At 37.4% G+C, this 6102-nt stretch overlaps 1 pseudogene; it reads right to left on the bottom strand.

Moving 5' to 3' along the window:
- Positions 1-315: 315 nt before the first annotated feature.
- Positions 316-5850, bottom strand: LOC106847632 (olfactory receptor 5J3-like; annotated as a pseudogene).
- Between the last annotated feature and the right edge of the window lie 252 nt (positions 5851-6102).

Raw genomic sequence — 6102 nt, 5'->3', positions numbered from 1 at the left:
ATAATACAGTACCAAATACTGGAAATATGCTAAGAGAGTAGATTTCAAGTGCTCTTATCACAAAGAAATTGGTAACTATATGAGGAGATGATATGTTAATTAGCTTGACTACAGTAGCCATTTCACTATGTATATCAAATTATCAGGTGTACACTTTAAATACATAAAATTTACTTAAAATCGTTTAAAAAGAATTAGCAAAAGTGGTATTTTAATAAAGTAACTAAAGAGTTATCATACAAATAAATGTGATCAACTGTTAAAAAAAAAGAGAGAGAGAAAGAAAAAAAATTCTCCAGAATGGAAAATATTGATCTATTCACTGATATTTCTAGACAGTCCACCTTCTCCAGCCAGGTTCCTCAGGGCACCCTGGGTTTCCTTGTTTCTCAGGCTGTAGATTATGTAGTTAAACATGGGAGATCACAACACAGAAGAGCACAGAGACCAGGATGTCCACATCCAGGTTGTAGCCTTCTCTGGGTCTGTCATAGTTGAAGTTTGTCATTCCAAAGAAGACAACTACCATGGAGAGGTGGGTTGCACAGGAAGAGAAGGCCTTGCTCCTGTCCTGAGCAGAGGGAATCCTAAGAATGGCAGAGATGTTGAGTGTGTAGGACACTACAGTAAACAGACAGGGGCTCAGGCCAATGGCAGCACTGGCCACATGGAGCACAGACTGTTTGAGAAACGTATCTGAGCAGGAGAGCTCCAGGAAGAATGGGATGTCACAGAGAAAGTGCCTGATTTGGTTTTGCCCACATAAAGTGAGTGTGGCTGCCAGCACTGTGTGTGCCACAGAATTCTCTAGCCCACACAGCCAAGTTCCAGTCAACAAATACACACAGACCATAAGACTCACAAGGGGCAGGTATTGAAGAAGGTGGCAAATGGCTACATAGCAGTCATAAGTGACAGTAGACAACAAGACACCCTCAGTGCTAGCACAAGTCACAAAGACAAGCGACAAAGAAGATCTGAGAAATGGGTCTCTCATATGAGATAGTCTTCTTCTCCTGGAAGAACTTTACCAGCATGACCAGAATAGTGGTGGATGAGTAGCAGATGTCCAAGAAACTGAAGTTGTGGAGAAAATAATATATTGGAGTGTGGAGGGCAGGATTGACTCTGATCACTGTTAATATGAAAGCATTTCCCAGGAGAGTTATCAGATAAATGATCCAGAAGACCAGGGAGATTACCAGCCCTTGTAATTCAAGATGGTTGGAAAATCCTAGGAAGATGAATGCAGTGACCACAGTTTGATTTTCCATTTCTTTGAGTTCTTTGTCAATCTAAATGAAAATTAAGAAATAAAATAAAAATACAGTGAGATATAGTGACAAATGCTGGGAGAGCTGACTAACTTTTACTCATTCTTTATTTCATGAATTAGATGACATCTCTTCTAGAGTGTGTAGCTTGACACTCTGAGACTGGGATATGCATTCCCTCTTACTCCTGTGCTCCTTTGCTCCTTTGTTGACTTGTCATGTCTATTGCTATTACCTATTAGCTTGTTTAGCTCTCCTACTAGTTGACAAAGTTTATTAGGCAAGGAACTCATCTCTCTCTTTCATCCACATCTACTCTCTTTAATCCATATGTAAAATTTTTTTTGGAAGGAAATTCAGTCTTCAGCATGGACATTGAAAAACAGCAGTTGATGAATTAAACTAGAAGCCCAATATTTTTCCTCCAGCTTCGTTTTTCCCTGGGAAGAAGTAAAAATACCAAATTCTAATTTACCGAGAATGAAGTAGCCTCTATGTCCTTTTCCCACTAGTGTTACTCATGTGAATATGTTACATTTTATGGCAGAAAAGAATTCACAGATGTAACAAGTTTGTTAATCACATGACTTTGAAGTACAGAGATTATCCTGGATTAGTCAAATGGACCTAATCTAACCACACGAGCCCTTAAAAGCAGAGCAGAAGATGAAGTCAGAGATTTGAATCAGAAGTAGGATTCCACATGTCATTGTTGGCCTGAAGATGAAGGGGGGGCGCATGTTAAGGAAAAGGTAGCATTGGTCCTAAAATGGCAAGAAGCTAACTTTTGCTAACAACTTGAATAAATGTGGAAGTGGAATCTTCCCCAGAGTCTCTAGATAAGAACCTAGTCCAGCCGACACACCTTGATTTTAGCTTCAGCCATGCTCATGCGGTGCCTGTACTTCTGTGAGGCAGAGGACCCAGTTGAGCCACGTTATGCCAGGACTCCTGACCCACAGAACTGTGAGATAATAAGCGAGTGTTTAAACCACTAAGTTTGTTGTAATTCATATAGCATCTCACTTGCTATATGAATCTTCTGATTATCTGGGATTATAATTAGACAGACCACCAATCTAGAAGCCTGAGAAGTGATTTCGTCCAAATATGCTTCCAAATCTGTGACCATCTCTCCTTTGTCTGCTCTCTTTTTCATGCTGCCTATGGCTAGTTCTACCTCTCAGAGAATAGATAAAAGGAATACAAAGGAAAAAGTCAAATTGATACTGTTTGGTTTCCTAGTCAGTAGCTCCAGGAAAAGGTTGGGAGAAAGACAAATTTGGAACTGTTGGGTGGGATGATATTTCTGGATTATTTTAGAATGTTAATTAGTGTCTTTCCATTCTGCTTTGTCATGAACAACAAATGTATGCTAGGCTGTGACATAACAATCACAGGTTCTAAGAAACATGAGAATTCCTTAACTTGCATCTGAGGTTATTTCCTTAGCGGATTGTTTTTAAATGAAGTTGTGTGTGTCTTGATGTTGCCTTTTTCTGTAGCAACTGTTAAGCTGTCTCTTTTCCTTATTTTAAGCCAGTGGTCAGCAGCCAAATCAAAATAACTTATTTTCACAAATAAAGTTTTATTGCCATACAGCCACACCCACTCATTGATGAATCTTCCATGGCTGGCTGCTTTCCAGCTACAACAGCAGAATTGAGTAGTTGAGAAAGAGACTATGTGGCCCACAAAGCCTAAACTTTTTATTTTCAGTCCCATGACAGAAAACGTTTGCCAATCCCTGGTGTAAGCAATTGAATTTGGGACTTGGAAAACTTGAATTGAAATCATGGCTTTGTCACTTGTTAACCTCGACCTTGAGCAATTTACTTAGCTTCTATAAATCTCAGTTCATTCACATTTAAAATAGAATAATGTCTGGATTACAGAGGTTTTGTTAAGATTAAATTAAGTGGTGAATAACAGAACAGTGAACACAGTTAACCTACAACACATAGTACGTCTCTCCATTATGCCACTGTCCCCATTTCAAGTTTCCCTTTAAAGATGTTATTTCCCCTCCATATTTTTCTGGATTGACTCAAATGATTCACTATTTGTGCTAAGAATACTGTTTTCTACTTGTTGACTTGGCTTCTCTAATTTTTTAATTCCATCATCTCTACCAGCTCCAATTTTAAGCAACTGGCTTGAAATTAAATTCACACATTTCTGTCTCATAAAACAAACACTTATGGTCCATCTTTACAGTTGTATCTGCATTTTTTTTATAACTACATCTTCTGAATAGATTTTCACAAGAATCCTTTGAGAAAAGCAGGTAGATTTTATTATCGTGTTTTTTTATACAATTCCTATGAAATTGGAAATTTAAAAAGCCAAATATCATATGAGCCTTCAAATAACCCTACAAGTGTTTGATAAAATTAGACCTAAGGCCTCTAAACTTCCTTCTAACAATATTCTGTAACTCACGGTCAGAATCCTGAAAGTCATCTTTGGGCCTTTGTTTTCCTCATCCCTTGACCATATCTAATTCTTCAGTAAATCCTGTCAATTCTCTCCTTCAAAAGAAGGTGCCTATATGTGGATGCAGCCTTGACTTGTAGAATAATAATATAATAGTAACAACGATAGCAATAATAATAGCTAACATTTTCTGAACTTACCAGGTGCCAGGTATAGTTACTGTACTTCTACATACTTTATGTACATTAATTTCCTTTAATTCTTACAACACTTTTGAGAAGTATCATTATTATTCCCATTTTTCAGATGAACAAACTGAAGCTTGGAAAGGGTAGGTAAGGGGCTGGCCCGGTCGCCGAGTGGTTAAGTTTGCGCGCTCGACTGCAGGCGACCCAGTGTTTCGTTGGTTCGAGTCCTGGGCGCGGACATAGTACTGCTCATCAAACCACGTTGAGGCAGCATCCCACATGCCACAACTAGGAGGGCCCACAACGAAGAATATACAACTATGTACCGGGGAGCTTTGGGGAGAAAAAGGAAAAAAATAAAATCTTTAAAAAAAAAAAAGAAGAAAGGGTAGGTAAATGCTCAGTCATGTAATTAATGAAACCACATATTGGCAAAGATTTGGAGATCCGGAATAAATGTTCACCTCTACCATTAACTAGTCAAAGCATCTTCTTGTCTCTGGACGTTAATTTCCTCATCTGTAAAATAAGAGGGCGGGACCAGATGATTGATAACATTCCTTCCAGCTCTGACATTTTGTGGTGATATTTGGTATCTGCTTATTTCTCAGCCCCCAAGATGAAACCAATAACAGCAACAGTAAGAAAATCAGAAGTCTCCCAGGGATACAATTGTTTATTCCTCTGTCTTCATGAAGTATAAAGACCAAGGATAAGGTGAAGATTTTAGACTATACACTGATATGGTAAATCAAATAATGGCCCCCCAAAGATATCCATGCCTTAACCCCTGGATCCTGTGAATATGTCATGTTACACAGAAAATGGACTTTGCAAATGTATTTAAGACTATGGACTTTAATATAGGGAGATTATCCCTGATTATCTGGGTTAGCCAAATCTAATCACTTGTGCCCTTAAAAGCAGACACATTTCTCCAGCTAGAATAAAAAAGAGATGCAGCAGAAGAGATGAAGCAAGAAGGAGCAGAATCAGAGAGATTCAAAGCATGAAGGACTCAATCTACCGTCGCTGTCTGAAAATGGTCACAAACTAGGGAATACAGGCAGCCTCTAGAAGCTAAGAATGACCTTTGGCTGACAGTTACATCCTATATCTCATGGAACTGAATTCTGCCAACAATTAAATAAGCCCAGAAAGGGATTCTCCCCTAGAATCTTGAGAAAGAAACAGTCCTGCTGACACTTTGATTTCAGTCTTTTGATACATTAAATCAAGGGACGAACTAAGGCATATAGTAGCTGGATTTTTGACCTACAGAACTATGAGGTAATAAATTTGTGCTGTTTTAAGCATCTAAGTTTGCGGTAATTTGTTATGGTCTCTCAGTTGGAGTACTCAAGATTTGTTTAGGCTTTATCATATACCTATGTTCACACACCTGAAATTGAATTCTAACTATACTCCCTACTTTTTAAGTTTCTGAACATTATGTCTGGATTGAAGGTTGATACTCAAATCTTATTTTTCAATTGAGATTTAATTGACATATAACATTATATTACTTTCAGGTATATAACACAATGATTTGATATTTGTATATATTGTGAAATGATCACCACAATAATTCTAGTTATCTATCACCACATATAATTACATATTTTCTATTCTTATGATGAGATCTTTTAAAATTTACTCTCTTAGCAAATTTCATATATACAGTACAGTATTATTAAGTATAGTCACCATGCTATATGTTATCCTCAGGACTTATTTATTTTATAACTGAAAGTCTGTAAGTTTGGCCACCTTCATCCATTTTTCCCACTCCCTAGCCCTAGCCTTTGGCAACCACCAATCTGTTCTCTGTATCTGTGAGTTTAGGGTTTTTGTTGTTGTTGTTTTTAAAGACTACATATAAGTGTGATCGTAAAGTATATGTCTTTCTCTTTCTGAATTATTTAACTTACCATAATGCCCTCCAGGTCCATCCTTGGGCCTCAAAATCATTCCTAATGGCAATATTTCCATTTTTTATGGCTAAATAATATCCCAAAATGGAATATTATATATATAATCCTTATATTGCTTTTCCTAATGTGATATATATATATTTATATATCTCACATTTTCTTGATTTCTCCATTGATCCAATGGTTGTTCAGTAGCATGTTGTTTAATCTCCACATATTTGTGCCTTTCCTAGCTTTTTCTTGTAGTTGATTTCTAGTTTCATAGCATTG

The sequence above is a fragment of the Equus asinus genome, chromosome 25 (assembly GCF_041296235.1).
Source record: "Equus asinus isolate D_3611 breed Donkey chromosome 25, EquAss-T2T_v2, whole genome shotgun sequence".
Taxonomy (NCBI): Eukaryota; Metazoa; Chordata; class Mammalia; order Perissodactyla; family Equidae; genus Equus; species Equus asinus.
This window is presented reverse-complemented; position numbering and strand designations above follow the sequence as displayed.